This window comes from Anas platyrhynchos, chromosome 2, assembly GCF_047663525.1.
Source record: "Anas platyrhynchos isolate ZD024472 breed Pekin duck chromosome 2, IASCAAS_PekinDuck_T2T, whole genome shotgun sequence".
Lineage (NCBI taxonomy): Eukaryota > Metazoa > Chordata > Aves > Anseriformes > Anatidae > Anas > Anas platyrhynchos.
In genome coordinates, this window is record NC_092588.1 from 60,537,893 (window position 1) to 60,561,569 (window position 23,677).

Genomic DNA, 23,677 nt, shown 5'->3' on the forward strand with positions numbered 1-23,677 from the left:
CCTAAGCAAAGTTGTGTAAAATGTGTCACACAGACCAGAACAGCAGCAAAGAGATATAAGTAGGCAATGTCTTGACAAATGAAAGAGGGTATTTATGAAAAGTACACACACAGAGAATGCAGCACAAGAAAAGCAGAAATGTTCCTAAGTTTCAAAAAAGAAAGGGTATGCCTGGGCTAAGATCAATGATTACTGCAAGAAAAGTTAAATTTTAAGATCAGACTGAAAAAGCACATATAATTTGGCAAACTTAGTTTAAAGAGAGAGGTAAACCAACAGATTCATATGCACAAATGGAATTTTAAATCATCCTAGTTTGGTCATGTCACATATATTTATGTCTTTTTAATCTGATCTGATAAAGAAATCTCTCTTCATTTTAACACACATCAGACTAATAAATATTTTTCTACTATTTATTTTTCATTAATAGGTTTCAAATTGAGCATTTATCTTATTTTTTGATTTGTCAGAATCACATCCCAGCTATTTAAACACAACTTTATGATGGCTGCTGAGAATGTTTCTGCCTGTGATTCATAATCTCAAGAGGTGCGGCACCTTCAGACAAAGAATCGTTATAATTAGTTACTATCAACTGTTAGAAACCAATGTGACAGATCAAATTACAATGTTGAGGCAAACTATGTTTACTGATCAGTGTAAGTTCAATTGCAATAACCACTGATCCATAGCTGACTTGTAATACAAGCCAGTGTATTTAAAATATAAAATGCCAGCTTTTACCCAAGCTACTAATGCCTGGGAAGTAAAAATGCTTAGCTGCAAGCATCAAGAGAAATAAAAGTTGCTGAGTTAAAAATATCTTCATTTGAGCTCTACAACCTTGGCAATTCTAAAACAAGCAGGGCCCATTTGATATGTCTTATATAGCTTTCAACTACCATCGGTGTTAGGTCAAGTTCTTTAAAATTTCCCAAAGGAACACAACTAAAAAAAAAAAAAGATTTGTAGCCAAGATTTTCAAATACATGTATTTTATTGCATATTATACCACTAAATACATGGCATGTTTTTGTTTTTGTTTTACTTATTTTTTTCCCCCTACTCTTAGGAAGGTACTTAACAACCAAGTAAACCCTTTCCTGTAGCAGGCTTCACATTTTAATGCTTTAAAGATCACTTTGATACCAATAAAATATGTTTTCACATATATATTTTCCCTCAAGATTAGTTTTTTCCACTTCTACCTCATCATCTTTAACTATCTTACCATTCTTGTGCCAACCTCCTAGTATTTTCACTGGATATCAGTACTAGTGGAAATGTTTTTGTGTCCCTTACATCCTCTTGCGTATTGATGCACCAATCTGCAGTGGCTGCATACAAAATGTGTCCATGAAGGAATTTTCACTGCAAGGACGAAAATAAAAGATATTGTCAAGGCGACAGTTTGGGGAAATTAGGTAATTTCCCACATTCATATTTCTTAAAAACTCTACGTCTCCCACTACCCAAATCAGATCATTTAGCATATTACCCAATATCCTGCATGGTCTTTGGTGATACAGATGGAAAGCTATACTTAATCTCAACGTTTAAACATCCTTTGACTATAGATCTTGTTTTTCTAAATAGAATACTCTATGTTTTCTCAGTAAATATAAGACCAAAACGTCCACGTTTATGAGATTTCTCCCACACAAGATTTGAATCCCCCACATCAGGATTTGAATTTCCCATCTTCATTTCAGTAGGATCTAAGAAATAATATGGTAAAAGCAGCAGGCTTTCCTAGTTTGTAGCTTTTACCATTCACCCAGTACAAAGGATTACAAATACTCTTAGTATGACAAATGAAAAATGAAAAAAAAAAATTGAAAAGAATGCTTTGAATCCTATTCACACAGTCTGTTCCAGCCCCTGCAAGGAATGTATGCTCTCATGATTCTTGCTGTGGGCAGTAAAGAAAGTAAGTTTTATGTATTTTTCCTTATCCTTGGCTTCAGTAAGTGTGATTTTGTGTTTGGTAAGTCATCTGATTTTTAAGATGAGTAAACAAGATTATTTCTTTTTCTTCTAAATAAGGAACATGATTCTTGGATCAATTAGAAATATTAGCACAATATAAAAAAGGATTATAGAATCATAGATTTATCTAGGTTGCAAAAGACCTTAAAGATCAAGTTCAACCATCATCTTAGGAAGGGAATCCACATACAGGCTCCATGAAGCTCTGTTAATGAAAGTGACCCACAGCCTTTGAAACTTTTGCTGCTATAAAGTAATATGACTATACCTTTGCTCTGCCAAGTTGTTTATGTAACAAATACTTCTGATTGACTGATAGCTCTATGGCTTCTTACAGCATACTTGACTATCTCTTTCCTACAGAACCACAACTATATCTGATTCTTTATACAAATAAGGGTTGTTTTTTTGTTGTTTTGATTTTATTCCACAACTGCTTACTGTAAGCTGAAAAGCAAGTGAAATTCCAGTAATAAAAAGATTAGAAATGTCTAGTAACCTCCATCAGCTTTAATCTCAACATGACCTATCTTATCTGCTAGTGGTTACAATCATATAGCTTTGGTCTCCTACTTGATTTTAGTGATTTTTTAAATTACTTGGGATAAAAAAAAAAAAGGAAAAAAAAAAAGAGAGAGAAATTTCTATCTCTCTACCTTCTATCAGGTATCTCTACCTGTTATCTTTTTTTTTTTTTTCCTTTAACCTTGAAACTCCAAAGACTTCAAGAGAATACAAAACTCACAGAAATTACATTGTGTAGGAAAAATCCCCAGCTGGCTGAGAAAGAGATGTGGTTTGCTGTTCCCCAATGAAGGGATGGTGAAGTCAGCAGGAAAAAAAAAAAATCTTAACTAACAAATAAACAACAACAAAACACTCCAGTCAAACATATTTTAAAATATCTTTTTATTCTGGGCTTGTGTATACTAGAAATAGAAATACCACTTTATAAATCTTTTACAGATAATTGGTCATGTTTTCTTTTTTCCTATGAATACCTCAAAATTACTTTTTTTTCATACGTGTTGAGCAGTTCCCAACAAGAACAAGTACTAATATACTCTTTGAGGCATCTTTGGTTCCCTGTAGGAATTCTGTAGCACTCTATCTGCTATCACAGCCCCAAAGTGAAACAATAAGACAAAGACACTAACATTGCACGAAACCTAAACATCACTTCTATCAACCTTCTCTTTCACTTGGGCTAAGAGACTAACAAGACTCTCTGAGTACTACCTGGAGACTATTTTATAGCTATCAGCACTTTGCTTTTGGTGCACAAATGCTTGGTATTTGTTGATATGAAACTATTAAAATATCACAGCACACCCATGCTTTAAATTCACGACTCCCAAAGAGTATGCCATTATGTCCAGACGTAAGAAATCATTAACACACTAACAAGGCAGAAAGAATATCACAGGGAAAATAAAATTTGACTTGGTTATTGGCTTCATAAAATGCATCAAAGAGTACAGATAGTATGGCTGTTTCTGTCAGTGCACTTACATGGCACCACTTATTACTCTTTCATATTCTTTCATGTTACATTTCTTATTATGTCATTGACTTAAATCAGAGATCAACAAGCAAAGTATACCCTGAATCTACGAGTTTACCTATCTGGTGATATAAGAACAATATTGTAATGTGTCTGCATGTGGTGTTGTGGCTAAAGCAGTGTTGATAATACATCAATGTTTTGGCAATTGCTAAGCAGAGCCTTGAGGCACAGCCTTGAGGCTTTCTCTTCAGACACCCCCCACCAAAAAACAACAGGCTGGGCAAGAAATCAGGAAAGAACACTGCCAGGATAGCTGACCCCAACTGACCAAAGGGATATTCTATATCATACAACATCATGCTCAGTAATAAAAGCTCAGGGAAATGAGGAGGAAGGGGGGACATTTGTGGTTATGTCTTCCTTAAGTAGCTGTTTCCCCAAATAACTCTTAGATATACCAAGGCCCTGCTTCCTGGAAGTAGTTTAAGATGTTAGTTAACACTACCCAAGGCAGGTAGTGAATAAGGTATTTATTTTGCTTTGCTAGCATATGTAGTTTTTTCTTTCCTTGTTAAACTCTCTGTATCAAGCCACAAATATTCTCACCTTGCTTCTGTTATCTTCCCATCCCATGGGAGAGGAGAGTGAGCAAGAGGCGGGGTGGGTATTTGATTACCTGATTACCAGGTAGGGTCAAACCTCCACAGTGGCACCCAACATGGGGTTAGAGGATTCAAGATAACCACAGTAACTGGGAGAGGAAACAGGCAAGCAGTGAAGGGGTGAGGGCTGGAGGCTTATTGTCTGTCTATATTATCCATATTTGTTTGTGTTGTGACGACTTTACTTTGATATTAGTGTTGGAATCTGATTTTCATGCAAAGTTCACGAAGAGTATGTGACAAATGTATATTTAAATGACAGCTCATAAATATGGGTGGAGAGAGGTGTTCTGATTTGAATTTGGTAAAACTCTAATTTAATTGGAAATAAATTAATTTTCCCTAAGTCAGCTCTATTTTGCCTGTGACAGTAACTGAAAAGTGATCTTCTGTCTTCATCTTAACCCATGAGCTTTTACACCATATTTTCTCCCTCTGTCCTGCTGAGAAGGTGAAGTTAGAGAGCAGCTGAAGGGGGGAGTCTGGTAACTAGCTGGTGTCAACCCACCACCGCCATTTTAGATATAGGCTTCTTAATCCCAAACTTGCGCTGTGGTCTCCATCAGCACCTTTTATGCACATGTCTCTAAGGACAGCTATGATAAATCTAACAGCAAGAAAACATTGCAATTCCACATTTATTTCCCACTCACAGCTTGAATAATCAATTCACTCTGCTATGAACATACTTTTAAAGGTCTAGATGTCATCGGTAAAGCTTCTTCCTTGCAAACACTGATATTGAATTACAACGTTTTTCACTTCATCCATGGAAAGCAATACTTTGTCAGTAATCCAAGCAATTCTAATTGACAAAAAACATGCTCTTAATGTCTGTCATTCAGGCATCATAACTGTAAAAGCAATTTTCACCAGCACTACCAGTACAATATAATGAATATTATTGCCACTTGAACTAAAGTTCCAGAGAACTGAAAAATTAAAATTGACACAGGTAATGCATGAAGAAAATGAAGATCTTCACAAAGTGTTTTGTGGTGTGCTATATAAAGAAAAAAACACTGAACAAAAGGCACAGAAATGTGTCTCAGATCAAACCATTACATATATTCAAATTGTATTCACACATATTGGAACTGAGGTAAAATTAGGGTCAGATTAAAGTGTTTTAAAATGTAATCTCACCCTTAAATTGAAAAGGACCTCAAAAGAGAGTTGAGAAATATGCATCACATATTAACTGATTGATTAAAAAAGAAGAAAAAATCCTTCACGATATTATGTTTGCAAATTATCATTGCACAAAGCTAATAAATCCTGCAAATACATGTTTGTGTACTCTAAACAAATGCCTTAGTAAATTAATTAACTGGAGGCTAGAATGAGGTTTTGCGTATCTATAGCCTTGCCCTAGGGCTAATCCTAAATCTTATAACTGCCTAAAATATTGTGCTTGGTTTTAATAGAAAATAGCTGCTTTTGCTCCCTTTAATAGATGACAGCTCAAAAAGGTTCTTTTATATCTCCTGAAATATCTAAACAGTGACAGTAAAGGAAAGCTCCTTTTATATATCTCCTAGGTGACACTTAATATGAATTCTATTCAGTTATCCTTGATGCCAGTCAAACAGAGGGGAAAAAAAAAAAAAAAAAAAAAAAGCATCTACATTCCTATACTCAAGTAAAGTTATCCTAAAACCTTCAAAAAATCAGTAAGCAGCTTCATATTCCTTTACATTATGGTTAAAGTAAAATTAATATATATATATTAGATATTTAGATTAACATTTGGGCTTGTGTTTCAATAGCTTATTCTAACTGATCATCGACATATACATCATATGTAAACACAATGCAACTATGAAACATAGCTGTATTGCTAGCTTCTTATTACTGCCTGGGCAATATTGCCTGGAAAATTACCAGCTGGACAATATCTTCTTTAGTGCAGCCAGTTCTGGCAGTTAATGATTACACTATGCTAAGACTCTTCCTCTTTAAGACCACTTGTAAGACCTCTTCCTCTTTTAAATAGGAAAAGTGCTTCTTCATGCCATTTACTGTTGGCTTAGACATTGTATTGTACATGCATCTACTTTAGAATTCTTTAAGATCTTTAAAAGACAGCTATTCTCTGTCTTCCCAAGTTAAGGTTAATCACTAAAATACAGTATGTATGAGTAGCGTGCATTGAGCAAAAAGACTAATCTAGGAAATAGTAATCTTTTAATATTCAGTTAGAATCATAGAATCATAGAATATCCTGAGTTGGAAGGGACCCTTAAGGATCATCAAGTCCAACAAGTTTTGATACTCAATTTGGATCTTGAAAATTGAAGGAGTTACTGTAGCCCCATCATATTTTTTTCTCACTCTTTTTGCAAAGTTAAAGCCAAAAATGGAATCTTTTCCAGGACAACCTCTACATGAACACTGCCACATAGTATATTTATCAGTTTTTCACTTGCTTAACTTTGAAGGAACTACAAAAAAATTGAAGCTTTCCTTGCTGATTGAAAATACCTTTTTCTGTAGTCTCTCTTCTTACAAGACCTTTTTGTTCTGTCTTTATTGTTTCCCACTGAGAAATGATTCCACATGGTATAACTGCTAGTAACTTTGTTGTCCAAAACATATATTTCAAAATAAAGCAGAAAGCTTTGTTATTATTATTAGCTGCAGCTTTGTTTTCAGATATCTTTAGCAATTTTCACTACAATTTTTTCCCAGCACATATACATCCTTGCCCCTCCTCCAAAACCTCAAAACATTACAAGCCATAGGAAAAATTGGATGAATTTCAAAGTAAAAATAACTTTGTTTTTTAGTACTAGCTGTATATCAATTTTATATCAATCCTAGATACACAACTCTTCATGGGCCAAGAATAGAAATTTTGTGGAGGATCACTGAATCAAAGCTATAGCACTTACTTTATATCCAATCCAAATATATCCAAATTTTATAAAACGTGTTTATTATTATTAATCCAAAGCATTTAAAACTTCATTAACTAAGCAGACAAAGCCTTTGATTAAGGTACAATTACTCTTTTTCTCTCTGATTGCTTTACTCTAAGTCCTAGACAACAGTTGGGTCAAGTTTCTCTCAAACAGAAAGACCAGAAACCATTTTGAATTACTAGACCTATGCTTAAGGATACATTTTGGAGGATGTGTATGTCAAGGCACACTTCTGCTCCACTCACACTCTCCTTCAGATGAAATGGGACCCAGTCCTGCTATAGTAGCAGAGTACCACTTTGCTAAAGCTACAAAATAAATTGAGAACACTAGCCTGATATCCAGGTCCTTTGGAACACCAACTGGTGTGACCCTCTCTGCCCAAATACCTGGTTTTAAAGTGTAAAAAAAAAAAAAAAAAAAAAAAAAAAAAAAAAAAAAAAAAGTCTTTAAATCAAATACTTGAGTTTCTAGTTTAAAATAAACAAGCCTTAATAACAGGTTGCAAACTTCTACACCTCTAAAACCTCATCTCTAAAAATAGGTAGAGGAAATGTGTTTTCTACTGATAATCAAATAAGAAATCTCAGATTAAGGCAGTACATTAGAAATTCTCTTGCTGCTTTACCACACATTTTTTACCAAGGGATGACAGCTGAGATGAGACCTCAGAGGCTGAGAGTGAAGAAGCATCAGAATCCAAATGAAAACTCCAACCAGCTTGCTTGAAATCTGGGTGTGCTGACCTACTGAGTAGCTGAAATGTGTTAGAATTAAAGCTTCAAAAAAAATTTTTCAGAAGGAAGTATGTGTAAGGAAAACATTTTAATTTTTCATGACAGATGAAATTACAACATTCTGTTAAAAGCATGTTTTTTCAGTCAATGAAATTCTCTTAAAGGTTTGTTGACAGCTGCACTGAATCAGGATACTACAACATGCTATAGCCATGTGAGGTCTTAAACTCAGTCCAGTGGGTTATCTTAAATGCACATTGGAACTGGAAAATAAGGTTTTTCTCTATTTTTAGCATGCATTTGAGATAACCCTTTTGTTCTGATTACTGGATATTTTTGTCCTTCTGATTGTAACGCAAAATGTTGCATCTTATTATTGGCATTAATGAACATTGAAATATTTTATCTTCAAGCTCAGAACATGACAAAAATACTCATTTAATAATTATAGGTTGCCACTGCCCCTAATATATGTATTAGACTGAAAAATGTCCATTTCTGTTAAGTTATTTAGCCATCACACTGAATATACTTGCATCAAGTATATTGCAGCAAACTAGGAAACATATTTTCCCCTTCCCCTGCTTTAGCAAAAAGGTGAAAGCCACATTGCTTCCCCTCCATTCCCCTTCTCCCCCTCCGCCCCCCCCAGAACAGGCTGCTTTTCCTGTCAATCTTATATAGACTTCAGCAAAAAGAAAATGTAACTACACATTCAAAAGAAGAAAAAGACAAGGACAGATTTGTTTTGTATCACTTAATACATGACATGAATAACTGAAGCTTTTTTCTCTTCAATTTCTATGCACAGATGCCATCGTTTAGAGTGAAAACACTGCCCCCACTCAAACTGTTTACAGGTGTTATTAGACACCATAAAATCAAAATCACATGCCTGAAAGTATATTCTGAAAATAGTGAGCTTCTGAAAAGTACATATTGATTAGGCAACTTGCCTTGGCATGAGGTTTTAACTTTCTCCATTAGGGACAATTAAAATTTTTCTTTTGGTCTAAAACTTGGTTAATTTTTTTCATTAATTAGCAATGCTATATAACGCTGATGCACCATAACTGTGTCATGAAACACTGTTGAAGAAAAATGAAGGAACTGCAACATCATATTTTAGCAGTGTGGAGAAGCACACTAAATATAAATTCTGAATGCTTTAGAAATGAACAATTAACAACCTGTAAATGAATGATTTAGAAAGTTTGTTATAGGTATGTTTGATAAAGCACATTTACACCTGTCTAATCAGAAAACTATTGCTTAAAACAGTCCCAAGATGCTGATTACTATCAATACATGAATAATAAAGAGCTAGGCAGCTTTTCTCATAGCTGGAGTTTTGTACATCAAGCAAGAAAAGCTTTGTAATAAAGTAGCTCTGGTAGCTCTGTCTGATTCAGAATTGCCCTCAACGCTATCCAAAGTGATGGTTCAACCTTCATTACACTAGGAGAATACAACTCATACATAGAATGTTACAGTTTGACATCTTAATGCAACAGACTCCTACAAAACGCTACAGCTATAGCCCCACAGCAGGAAGTCATCTCTTCTTGGCACTGAATGGCTTACTAGGCTGGCACAGCACTGTCCATCTGGAGACACAGGGGCTGGACCAGGGCCCACAGGATGCTCCTGGTTCCCCACAGGACACTGTGGAGGAAAAGCTGAGCAGTGAGGAAGGGGTTGCCACCACAGCCCAGGCCCCCAGCCAGTGACAGAGCAAGCATTTGGCAGCAGTGGCTTCTGCTTGCATCCCCCTTGGCAGTAGCAGATCACCTGTCTGTGCCAGACAGAGCACACTATGATGATCTCTGGCAGTGGCAAGAGGGTCTGGAGAGAGAGAAAAGAGAAGGGAGTGGTAGGAAAGTGTCCCTAACATTCCTGTAGCAAACTTGGTTGCAACACAGCCTTAAAGGCAGTAAAATCAAGCATGCTGCGTGGATGAAGGCAAGTCCATATCTTCTCTCAGTTCCAAGAAAATATCAGTGGAAAGTGGATTCTTAAGAGCCTGTACATGAAGGCTAGTCTTTGCTGTGAAATTTTCTTGAGGGTGTTCATATTTCTGCAGGAAAAAATAAATAAATAAGAAACAGATATTTTTTTTTCATCAGTGAAAGAGATCACTGGATATACTCAAATGCAAATGACCTTTATTAATCCCACTTTATTCCCCTACAATCCTGGCAACTAGCACAGAGCAGGGGTACAACATAACCACTAAAAGAAAGTATCAAATGAGTTCACCTGAAGGGGGAAAGAAAGCAAAAAGTGGAAGCAAATCCTGCTAGAGTCTCGCCTACTGCCATTTTGCTTGCCCTGACATCTCACCCATGAGCCATGACTTCAGCCCTTCCTTCCCTTCCTATTCCATGTAAGACAAGGCTTTTTTACTTAACGGTTTGCCATATTCAAGCCCAGGATAAATAATAATGAGTGAATCTCAAAAGATTTCAAGGTTTAATTCAGAGAAACATCTGAACGGACTTACATCCTCTCAAACTTAATGAGCTGAAGAGCTCATAGGAATCAGGTCTCTGCTGACATTTCCAGTAACCTGTTTTTAAAATAACTGAAACATTACAACAGCCTCTCCCGGTCCTTCATTATTTCTTTATATTTTCCTATGCAAAATCAGACATATTAGAACATGGGGGGAAACAACAGAATGAAAGAAAAATGCTATTTAAAAGTATTTCAAGTTTTGAACAAAAAAAAAAAGGGGGGGGGGGGGATAGCTAGCTAGTTGTAATAGAGACCAAAGAAACAATCTGACTTTCGATCATAACAATGTCACACTTTTGGCAAAGTGTGAGCTCTTCTTCAGTACAGTTTAATTTGCAATTTGCTTGTTTAGGCTACCAAATCGTGCTAAATATGGATTATCATTTTTAGATAAAATAATCCTTGTCAACAAAGAGTATTCCTTTTCCACAGGTCATTCACTGATACCTAAGATTTACTTTAGTCTTAGCATGGATTTAACACAAAGTAGGCAGCACTGACACTAAATTTGCTGTATGCAGCCTTGAAATTAACTTACAGATAAGGTTTTTAAAATCAGTGAAGCTGATGTCATCAAACTCTGTTCAAATACACAACCTTTCTTAATGTGATGTACATTTTTATTGTGTTATAATTTTCAGTCTTTCCAAAGTGTCAGGCTGTATGATTTCCAAGTTACGTGATAGGAGTATTCATTACTGAAATACCTGCATCCTTGATAACTCAACCCCCACAGGGTTAACTTCAGTTTAATATCCAATTTCAGTCCCATGAATTCTCCGTGCAGAAGCTGTCCCCTACAGCCATGGCACTACGTCACCCTATGGCACCATTAAGGGAAAACTGCATTCTGGAACAGATTGTTCCCTGCTGTAATGCCTTTGAAGCCACTTCAGTTTCATCAAGAATGAACTCAGATCACAGACTTTTAAATTGGACCCCTCAGTATCTATTGAAGGAAATCTAAAGAATGACCCGTTGTTTCAAAAAAATTCTCACGGACCTTTTTCAAGTACTTCTGTGTATTGTTTCTTGACAGGGTCATTTTACGTATGATATTAGTCTAATCTAAAATGTACAATATCTTCTGAATTTTCCAAAACACAATTACCTTTAAAGTATCTGAAATGAAAAGGTCATAGCAAAGATGTTCTGAGTGGATTTAATAAACTGAAAATAGGTCTGGGTCTCCAGTTCTGAAGTAGGGCTTGTCTATGATTGCTAGTATCCCCAATTTCAAGCATAAAAAAAAAAAAGTAAAAAAAAAAAAGTAAAAAAAAAAGTTACTTCTTTAGTTGTTAAACTAATTATCCTTACTTTTCTCTTACGTATAACATTTTTTCCATTCCCTTTCATTTTCCCTTGTATTGGCTCAATCTTTCTGACCTCTGAACAAGGATGTCAGGAGTTTTTCCTATTGTATTTGATTATTCTATGGTCTGGAGGTTCTTCTTCCATGTTTTAACCTGTCTAAAAAGACTGGGAGGTTTTATTAGCCTCAGGGATACAGAAGTAGCTAAACTTTTGCAAGTTTCACATCAACTGCAACAACAACAACAGAAGAGAAATAGAATTTTATGTGACTTTACCCCAAATAACCATGCCAGTCTGTTTGAACTGAGTGGGGGAAAGTATGCAATTCCATAAAATCAAACAGTCCACAATATGTTCAGTATTTTGATGAACTCACAAGGAGGCTACAGTCACACAAACTGTAACACAGTAATCAGATGATTTTTCTCCATATAAAATGTTAAAATTACAGGACACATTAAAAAAAATAATCTAAAACTACACTATCACAAGGGTATATAAAGCTTGGTTGTTTTGTTTTTGCTGTTATTTCTTTGTTCTTTCTTGAAATCTAGATACTTTATCCCCAGTAATATGAAAATTTTTTTTGAAAACTTAAAAATGACTAAAAATCATGGAACAAGACACTCATCTCTTTCTGATTTACATTCAGATAGAGTTCTGCTGTTGGTTAGAGTAGTAGGAGTTCACTCATTATTTTGAAGCAAAACACAGCACCTCTCTCACCCATTAAAATAGCGAGAGCTGCACACCATCTTTTCTCCACAGTTATTCCTAATAAAAAGGCACCCACAATGGGTCTGCCAAACCTCTCTCACCTTCTCATACTGCTCCCAGAGCAGCTCGTTCCAGGAGACTGATACAAGCATCATGTTAGTGGTACTGATTTTGGCAGAGGAGTGGGAGACTAAGAGCTAAATTTCCTTTTACTGTCTCAGCTAAATCTACATCTGTCAGTCATGTTATAAAGACTGTGAAAGGAGTTGAAAACAGAAGAAACTCCCTACAGATATCCTCTGTTCGTGTACACAGTTTAACATCTAGACCTGCACAGAATAACGTTGTTTTGTACAAGAGCTATGCTTGGTCAGAACAAGCTCCATCTCACCCACTTTCTTCTGGCTCTGATGATTAGCAGCAGTGAGCACTTAAGCATAAAAAAAATAAGCAATTATGTAGTAATACTTTTCTTGAATATTCTTCCATCTCTTGACTTCAGACAGAATTTGTCTAGTGAGACAGTGTAACTCATTTCCTCAAAAAAAAAAAAAAAAAAAAGTACAAAAGAAATTGTTGGTCTCCAGAATTAGAAACTGTATTATTGGGGTAACAAACTGTAATGGACAATACACTATCCATATCATAAAATCTCTTGCTACATTTTTGCCGTTAGTCATATAGCTCCTAGATTTCAATATATTATGTTTATGTATAAACAGGGTCCCAGTAGGATTCCATGCCCATTGTAATAATTAGTTGCTTTATTTATTGTTTCTCAACGGAGAAAAAAAATATATACTTTTTGGTGCACCTGACCAAGGATAAACAGTGCATCAAAACATATTTTCTACTTATTTTCTCACAACAGTCCATCATTATTAGGACTACTAGGAATACACTATTAGGAATAAATTTGGTTTCTAATTATTTGGTGCAACCTTAAAATTGTTGACTTCTCAGATAGATGTATTCTTCCCAAAGACAAAAATGTATGCGTGTTAAAAACCCAGCTTGAATTAAGGTTGTACAAGTAATTAAGTATCAGGTTTCTTAACAACACTACCACTTACTATGTATAAATAAAACATGTAGAGTCGGTATGCTTAGCATTATTTGGACATATGCCAAAATTCCTGATTGCAGCTGGCTAATTGCTGTATGGTTTTAGATACTATAGCATCCGTTTTTAATTTTGTCGCTTGTCTACTGTGACAAAATTACTAACAAGAGCAGAAGCTACAATTAAAACTTCTGCAATATGCAAAGAGTGGCAAGAATGTGAATAATATCCATGTAACAGAACTTGACTAGGGCAGTCTTTAGCCTACGCTTTTCCTGAATTCAGTTGATCTTTGGCAAAGCTCCATTGCATTCTTCTCACAATATCTAAATGTTGTCACCTGTGGCTGAATGAGCTTATTCCCCGGAACTAGAAAAGAAAGGAAAGAATTAATCCACTGCTGTGTTATAAAACAGTTAAGTTGCTATACACACAAAACATTGTATAAAATCACCAAATCGAGGCAAAGGAAATGCAGAAAGGCTGACAGTTGCCACTGCCTTGTAAACACAATCATTCCACTGCATGCTTTTATACATCTTCTTCTGAGACCCTACCTACTAGGAGTTAAGTGATTATATGAGAACATCATGCCCCATTAAATTCTACAGTCTCTGCCTTCATAGCTGAAAAAACACTTCAAATTACTACAAGAGTACAGCTTGAGAAGTGAAAGTTGGAAACACATGACTCTAAAGTGTAATTTCAGATTTTTAGAATGATCTTGTGACTTGAGAATTCACCATTTTCAAATGCTCAAATGTTACGATGTGACATAAAGCCTTTATTTTGCTTCCTAGACACAAGCTTAATTTCTCCCTTCTGTAGCTACCACACATCAAAGAGTTCCACCTTTTCCTCCTTAAACATATCATCTTTCCAACCACTCACATCAGATTATATTACCAGTTTCTTGAATACTCCTGAATGGACAAGAGAGGCAGTTTACAAAGACAGGAGGGCCAGAATCCTTATGTGATTTCCTCTTACTCAAGTTAATTGTAACCTTGTTCTTGAAAGAAGCTGGAGGACAATATTTATCAACATTTTTATCATCCCACACCTAGATCAAGGCACTCCCAAAAACAAATACAGGATGAGTAATGACTGGATTGAGAGCAGCCCTTTGGAGGACTTTGGGTTGTCAGTGAATGAGCAGCTCAACATTATCCAGCAGTGTGCACTTGCAGCCCAGAAAGCCATCCATATCCTGAGCTGCATCAAAAGTGTGGCCAGCAGGTCAAGGGAGGTGATTCTCCCCCTCTACTCTCTCTCATGAGACCTCACCTGGAGTACTGTGTTCAGTTCTGGGGCCCCCAGCACAAGAATGACATGGACCTATTGGAATGAGTCTAGAGGAGGACCTCAAGGATGGTCACAGGGCTGGAGCATCTCTCCTAAGAAGATAGGCTGAGGGAGTCAGGGTTGTTCAGCCTGGAGAAGAGAAGGCTCAAGGAAGACCTTATAGTACCCTTCCAATACCTAATGGGGGCCTACAAGAAAGTTGGAGACTCTGTCAGGGAGTACAGGGTTAGGACAAGGAGTAATGGCTGTAAGCTAAAAGAGGGTAGGTTTAGATTAGATATGAGGAGAAAATTCTTCTCTCAGATGGCTGAGGCACTGGAACAGGTTGACCAGAGGACCTGTGGATGCCCCATCCCCAGAGGCGTTCAAAGCCAAGCTGGATGCAGCCTTGGCCAACATGGTCTGGTGGGAGGCATCCCTGCCCATGGCAGGGGGTTGGAACTGGGTGGTCTTTAAGGTCCCTTCCAACCCACACCATTCTGTGACTCTATGATTTGTTATTTATATAAATAAACATAAACAAAACCAGCATGGGCCAGAATTTTTAACTTGTCTGTTTAAAATAAATAAATAATAAAAAATAGGAAAGTCATAGTAATCTCTCACTATGGAAATTATTTGAGAAGCAAATATTAAGACCACCTTATGCACTCAGGTAGCAATGGGAAATATTTCAAGGATCATCACAGGACTGCCCATAATATAGTTATACAGAATTCAGGATTACTGTTGGATTTCCTACACGCTCCTTTTCACATTTTAAAGACAGAATAACTGGAAAAGGGAAAGGAAATATCATTATGTTTACTTCCCAGTTAGGATTAGGACACACATCTATCAAAAAGTCCCTGATGGGGATAGCTGCTACAGATTGACAGGAACTGCATAACTTAATGTTTCTGAGTATCAATAGTTCAACATTTTAGTACCTAAACATTAATGGTAGAAATACTCATTAGGAGGAAATTGTTCATTTTCTTTTTGGATGATCACTTCGTTATATTAGCAGAAAAGCAGATGGTAATACCCCTCAAGAGATCAGTTGTGCTCTTGTTGAAAAAGACTTAAAATAACAAGAGAGAGATCAACACTAAGAAACTGTATGTGCCAAAACCTAACTTCTAGTAGTATATGATTACTATTCTTCACTAGGCTTAGAAGAGAAAATTTCCATTTTCAATTGCTTTTAATGTCAACCATTATCGCTTTTGGAGGTGATAATTAGTCAGCTAACGCTACATGACGAACATAAACTGAACACGTTATATGTCCTTTTCTAACTAAAATAAGAATAATTATTCTCCTATTGCTACAACGTCCTAAAGTCAATAAGAGAATAGGTTCTGAAAGCTGAGATAAAATAGGTTAAATAGAAGGCATTCATCAGAAGCAATGTTCTCATTTTAAGTTCTAATTTCCACTAGTGGTTGAATTTCTTCTGAGACAGTTCTACCCACATTCTCCTGTTGAACTCTGTCCCCAACAGGTTCAACACACTGTTTTGTATAAAAATCCCTTCAGATTATCTCAAAATCACCTCCTCACAATTTAATCATCAAGAATTTAGTTTTACTGTATTTTCAGTCTTTCTGTTTTGCCGTAATAAAAGTTATATTTTTCATTAGATCCTACTGTATTTTATACTTATTGCACCTTAAAAAACACTAAAATCAGCTTAATTCTCCTTGCTTTAAAACTGAACTCTCTACTAAGCCTATTGCAGAGATAATTTGTTAGATTTATAGTGAAGTATGAGCTAAGTTGATCTAATTACAGTGTCTTGAGAATGAAGGTTGCAAGACCTATTCTGATTAAAGCACCAATTTTAGCAATTTATGGTGCGTTTTTTTTTTTTCTGAAACTCACCCCTTTGAGATTGAGGTTGTTTACTGTTTAGTCTCAGCTCCATAACTTGGAGAAGGTGTTGTATCAATCAGCTATCCTTTTGTCTTTAGAAATTAGTTAGAAGCCTGACATTTTTGGTGATATTCTAAGTATTCCTAATAAATGTAAGAAAGACCAAATACTTCACAGCAATATAGACATATATTTTTTTTTAAGAGACCATTATTTCCTTTTGAAAGAAGTCCCCAAGTTACATGCCAAAAGTTAAAAAAAAAAAAAAAAAAAAAAAAGTTTGGAAACAAAATGGCCTTTGCTGTTGTTTTAGAGTGATAACTAAATTGACATGATGCCATATGCCCATGATACATTTGAGATGAGGTGTTTAGCAAAGAGGTGGATGGGGAAAGAGGAAGGCTGTTAGGTATCGTATCACTCCAAAGTGGATTATCTTCCCAGGCTTGCTGTGGTACCTCACTTTGCCAGAGACTTAACCCTGCAAGGTGCTGTTTCTTGTGGGCGCTGTTTCAGCAAAAATACACTTAACATCAAATATGCCTTTAAATATGTCTACATAAGATGCCCTGGTGTAATATTCTACACACCTTTAAACCAGTTGGATTGCAAGGAGCTATCTGCCTACAAAATCATTTTGTTGCATGTAACTTCAGTACAGAAAAGCACCAGACTATAAATCTATGACACCTGCTGTGATATTCAGAAATACACTCTTCAAGACAAATTAGCCTGAATGCTGCCACTCATAACACCACTAGGATGGGTTCAAGTATTTCCAGTTTACACTAGAAGCAAGATGAAGATGAAGGTAATAATGTTCATAAGGCCCTCCTTCATAAGTAGGGAGAGAAAAACAAGTAAACAAACAAAAACTAGATAGACTTTCAAGTGTGCAAACCAAAACTTTTCTTGGTCTAGATCCTTAGAGCATTATGTTACAAGGACACTCATATTCCAGTGTAAAGAGACTTGTAGTCACATTAAGTGCAACCCTGGGCATTTCAGGATCATTGATCATTAACATCCAACAAACTGTTTCAGTACTCACTCAACAAAGACCAAAGGCATCAACATGATGCCCAGAATATTAACAAAGTGATGACAATTTACAATATACATTAACTCTAAAACAAGAAGAAAAAAAAGGCAAAACATTTTGTGCTTTCTGTATGAACAGCCACATAAGTCTACTCTACTGGTTGTACCTGCCTTGGTATTTAGTTGGACCAGACACTGTTTTTATTCCTTCAAAAATCAAAAACCTTAGAATCAACTGCTGATATTATGTCTGTCAATATGTAAATGTATCTTGCTTAAATTAGAAGATATATATTCACTTGGAAATGCCAAGACAGAAGATAAATGCATTTCATTTAAAAGTAGGGACAAAGCTAGAAAGCTAGGCATTTGCAATGACGAAAATGTGGCTTAAGATTATTTGAAGAAAGAGCAGAACTGAAAAACAATTCTAATGTTTTTCTTTCCTTCTTCTTTTCCTAATAATCAAAAAAAATCCCTTAATTCTCCATTCTTACCCCTGTATTTCACTAAGGAATGGATTAAATAGATCAGACTAAATACAGAGAAAATCCATGTTATAAATAAATCACCTTGAAGGATGTAAGCAAGAGGCTACGGTATGAGGCACTGGTATCAGCATCCCAGGGCAGGTTCACTCTTAAAGTGTGCCAGTACTTTTATGGTTTTCACCTTTGGTGAAAATTGGATGTTTTTTTCTCAAAAAAAAACACAAACAAACAAACAAACAAACAAAAAAACATAAAAAATTCAAATATTTCTGAGGGTTTTTACACTCGGCCTTCCTAATTCTTCAGTAATTAACATTTTAGCTATAAAAAACAGGACTTATGAGATCACAGATCACTAGGACAGTTCTTTTGTTAGTGTGAAGAAAAAATACACTTAGCATGAAGATGTTGTTGGAAAAGCTCAGGTACAGAGTACCTGAGTCTAATAGTGGCAAAACTGCAGAGCATTAGCCTTATTACCAGATTCACATACTGTCAGTACCCATAATACAGAGACAGGCATCCCTATTACTATATCATGAATACAACCCTTCAAAACTATTTTTCCATCCACTGTACCAGTTAGTCCTGAGAAATGTTAGCAAAGACAAGGAGAAGTTGATAATCTTCTGTAGTTCACCTTACCCTCCTTTATCAAAGATCCATCTTAAAGAACCTCTTACCTATAAGCTTAAATCATAGAATAATTAGGATTGAAAAAGACCTCCAAGATCATCTGGTCCAACAATCACACTATTACCAATGTCACCCACTCAACCATGTCCCTAAGCACAAGGTCCAACCTTTCCTTGAACATCCCCAAGGACGGTGACTCCACCACTTCCCTAGGCAAGCCGTTCCAATACCTGGCTACTCTTTCTGAGAAGAAATGTCTCCTAATTTCTAACCTGATGCCATTCCCTCTAGACCTATTGCTACTCATCTATGAGAAGAGGCCGACCCCCAGCTCCCCACAACTTCCTTTCAGGTAGTTGTAGAGAGCAATAAGGTCTCCCCTGAGCCTCCTCTTCTCCAGACTAAACAACCCCAGTTCCCTCGGCTGCTCCTCACAGGACTTGTGTTCCAGGCCCTGCACGAGCTTCGTAGCCCTTCTCTGGACACGTTGCAGGGCCTCAATGTCCTTCTTGTACTGAGGGACGCAAAGCTGAACACCGTACTCGAAGTGCGGCCACACTAAAGCTGAGTACATGGGAATGATTACCTCCCTGGTCCTGCTTGCAATGCTATTCCTGATCACAAGAAGTATTTAAGTCTCAATGAATTTCTCGTGATTTTATCTGCTTCCCTAATTTAAAAGACCCTTTAGTTGCATAATCCCATAAGGCCCTGGTTGATTTTGACACTGGAACCATGTTTATTATACTCATGGCATCTCTCTAGCACAGCCCAGATGTGCAATTCCAGCTAATGTGGACATACATTACCTTGGTATCTGTTTGAAAGGTCAGCTTGGGTTTCACAGAGCCAGAAGTTTGTCCGGAGTCCTTAGTCAAAATGTCTCCCACAATCCATAATTCTGTGCAGTGCCAGCAGTACCAAATTGCCTCTTTTAAAGCCAGAGAAGTTATACCTGTACGAATTCCAGCCACATCTTGAAACCTGATATGTGATGTGTTATTTGGAGGACAGATCAGGAGTGTCTCTATTTTGTGCCGTTACAGTAATTCCTACACACCATAGCTTCATCTAGGGAGTATTTTGATATGAGAACAAAGTAACATTTGAACATTTCTTCCTGCACTTTCTGAGGGACAGACTTTTGCATTGGATAATACAGATGTAATTCTAACAAGATCTTTCAAGAAATATTCTATTTCAGGTATAAGAAAGACCTACCAAGACAAAGACAGAACACCTCAAATAATGTAAAGTATTACCATTTTTTATTGTGTTAGATTAATGCCTGCAGCAACTTCTAATACCAAACTGCTCAGCACATACTACACAGCTTCCATTAATGTTGTTTAGATTCATCCAATATTTAAAAAAACATCCCACATATTACAGGTCTTCATGAGGCAAAGTAAATAAAGATATTAGAAAGATCTCTCACAACAGTTTATGAACATGGTTTCTAGAAGAGCTCATGTCAGCTTTACTCACCTTCCCACATCAACGACAGTAGACCTCACGGGCAGCCAACATAGATTTATATTTTTAGAATCCTGTCATATACATATACAATTTTATTTTTATTATTTTTTTTTCTAGAATACAGCTTATAAGAAGACCTAGTAATAAATAGCAGCTTGGAGATGAATTTGCCTCCAGTGAAAATAATGATCTGAATACCGCGGCTATACAGTGTTTTAGAAATTTGCTTGTATTCATTTTCACCTAAGAAACATGCTGTATTTTAGGACAACAAAGTTCATCCCTACTTTCGTTTTTTATTTTTTAAACAACATAAAATCACAGGGAAGAAAGAAGGGCCTCTTGGAAGACCTCACACTCTGGTACATTAACAGTGAATATAGCTAGTCTTAGTTAGCAACCTCAGTTTGCAACCACCATGTTGGAAAAAGGGTGACATGCTCCACTTTAAGTAGAACTGAGGTACTAATAAGAACAAAATATCATTTTGCTTGAAGAAAAATCATAGGTTCTATTTGCAGTACTCTTTTGAATCACCAGTCAAACCCACTCTAATGAAAAGGTGAGTTTAGACCCTGATTGATTTCTAGGTGCTCTGCTGAAGAGAGAGCTTAGGAGCACAGTCCACCCACAATGCACTTAAAGTAATTCAGAACTGACAGGCAATAAAAGAAATATTGTTCCTCCTCTCATTTAGTAGAACGAGAATAGCTGTATGCAATTGCATTTCTGAATTTGATAAGTGAAAAATGACTCATTTTATTAGACAAAGACCATTTAAAATGTTAAAAAAGCCTGCTGTTATAATTTGCATATTTTAAAATGAAATTGGTTCATCACAGAATGCTTAAATATAGTATTACAAGATATGCAAAAGCCTGTAGGTATTTAAAAAAAAAAAGTCAGTTTTATCATAATACTTTTCAGTTTGGTGCTATGGTAATGGTCATAAAAAGTACACAATAAAAATGGTATGTAGCTGTTCAAATGCCATTAAGCTTGTTGGACAAGCTTCAAGATAGGCACGCCTGGAAGACCCAATCCAATTGCTTTGAAAAACAAAAGGTACCAGGATGCCTGCCTGACATACAGAAAAAAAAAAAAAAGAAAGAAAAAAAATAATTAATTAATTAATTTAAAAAGGACTAAAACAGGGATCCTGTTTTAAGTTGTATGCCTCTTTCCTGCATTTACGAATGGATGTGCCCATCAAAACTGCAACTGCAAATCAGATTATCACACATGAAGAGTGTACATGTTGAGAGGTTGCACATAAATGCATGTGTTATCTCTCTCTTCCAGGAATACATACGGTTTTAACATGTGTTGGTATAGCTGCCTTTCCTCTCTCTGTCCTTTTCACATCTGCTATCAAAGTAGAGTGAGTAAAGTGAATGCAAAATATAGTCACACACACAAGCAGAAAGCAGTTCGGTGAGGTTGTTTGTGTAGATGTTAATATGTAGCATAAAACCTCAAGACAATTTTTTTTTTTAAATTGTTGACACCGTGGCAAACTCACAATTGGATTACCACTTATCGTCAAAATATATGTTTCCAGTTCCCTAATATAAAATAAATAATAATAATAATAAATGCACTACATGCCTTAATTTGAGAGGAATACTGGAAAAAACTCTAGGAGTCAGAATAGATGACTTAGTAGTCATCCAGCCACTGGACTGGAATTCAGGACACAAGGTTCAACCAAGTTCACTACAGACTTTATGTAATTTAAAAACCATCTAATTGAAACTCTCCATAAATCTTTTGTCTATGGTTTATTCAGGTTATGAACTCCTTGGTGAGAGGAGCAATTTTATTCTTTTTTTTTACATGTAGAAACACAGCACCTAGCTCGCAGGGCCTTGCAATGGCCACTTACACTTGGAAAATGAATCATGAGGTTGTAAGACCTTTGCGCTTCCCCCATCACTCATGCCAGAGAGGATCCCCCAGTGAACATGAGCAAAGCAAACTGATTAACCTCCCCAAACCTTCTCCCCTTCAGATGCCTACAAGTAAATTCAACAGCAGCTAGAACTGGTGTGTTCAGAAACCACTACACCGGCCACTATCATCTCATGCTTTGTTTTACTCTCCACATTTTCTATGTGCTTTCTGGAGGGATATCATCTCTTTGTTTTGTCTTTGCAGATTCTACAACAAAGAGAGTCCTGATCCATGACTCGGGATTTTGGTGTTCCTACATTCATTAAAAACACAACTCACTTCCAGTACACTGCCCTGATGTCCCTTAGGGAACCCCCACTGCTCCCAGCCCTGAGGAAGGCCCCATCACAAGCAGTGTCCTGATGATGATTTTGATGCATCACTTTTCTCATTTAAAAGAACAACAGTAAAGGATAATCCTGTTTAAGCCACCTAACTTTTAGAATTTCGGATTTTATAACAAAAGTGGTAATAATAAACACCACAAACAAAAGTCTTGAGCAACAAATTATCTGATACCTTGTATTCTCTAGGTTTTTCTTGGTCTGTGATCTCTTTATTTCTGTCATGTTTCTTGCTGAAACTCCTGGAACAAGAAGTTCAAGTAGATCATCCTTTGCAAGGAAAAAAAAAAAAAGATTCAGTGCAGCTATCTCCATTTCTTGTCAGGAGTGGAAGGAAGAGGGGGAACTGTAATCAGAACTGTTACAGCAGTTTTGCATTTTCTTTTAATTTTACATTTATTTTTAAGTAAAAAATCATTTCAATGCTATTTATCTTAGCTGACAAGAAGTTAGAACCAGTGCAAAAGTAGAAATGAAGGAAATGAGCAAACTCAGAAATGAGAAGAATTCAATATAGAAAAAAAACTTATAAACAAGGTTTGGAGTTGATTCATTTTTCAAAGCAACCTCACTTCCGTTTTTGTATTTTGAATCATTATCACATAATGAATCATTTTCATGTAATATTACATCTCACATGGCTTTTTAGGTAATGCAGTATTATAAACTTTTATTTATGGAAAACAGAAATTAGTGTTAATAACCTTGCAATGTTAAATCCTTTAGTTAAAGAAGAAACTTGTCATAAGTGTTAATAAGTTTCTCTTTTTCCTTGTTATAATTTGGGAAAAGTTGCACGTACTATACAAGGTCATAGGCAAAAGTGTTTATAAAAGACAAAAGGAAGAAACAAAACTTCAGCACCCAAAGGATCATTTCAGCATTTCCTGGCATGGGCAGTAACTTTGGGACCATGTCTATATAAGTTGGAGAACAGAAAATGAATCAATGTGATATCCAGTTTTCATTTGTGCCATGAGTGTAGTTTCACATGTGATCACTTACAGCCACATCATGACATATAAAATGTGTAAATTTGTACACTGACACACAGATGAGGTCAGGTTCTGTATTTAACATATGCACAGTAACCCACACATTATAGGTTCTGTAGAGAAAAAATTATCTCTTTACGACA

The 23,677-nt window shown here is 36.1% G+C and overlaps 1 long non-coding RNA gene across 14 annotated transcripts in view; it reads right to left on the reverse strand.

Moving 5' to 3' along the window:
• Positions 1-1,123: 1,123 nt before the first annotated feature.
• LOC119716136 (uncharacterized) overlaps positions 1,124-23,677 on the reverse strand; it is a 150,493-nt gene continuing 127,939 nt past the window's right edge. For 9 of the 14 annotated variants that reach the window (XR_011807609.1, XR_011807613.1, XR_011807611.1 and 6 more), the window contains 3 exons: positions 22,715-22,809; positions 10,326-10,391; positions 7,892-9,899 (listed from right to left, as the gene is read on the reverse strand). This is a non-coding gene — a long non-coding RNA (uncharacterized lncRNA). Of the gene's footprint in view, positions 1,375-7,891; positions 9,900-10,325; positions 10,392-20,040; positions 21,324-22,714; positions 22,810-23,677 lie in introns of those variants that run through there. The other 5 variants (XR_011807620.1, XR_011807615.1, XR_011807618.1 and 2 more) reach the window with 3 other exon arrangements.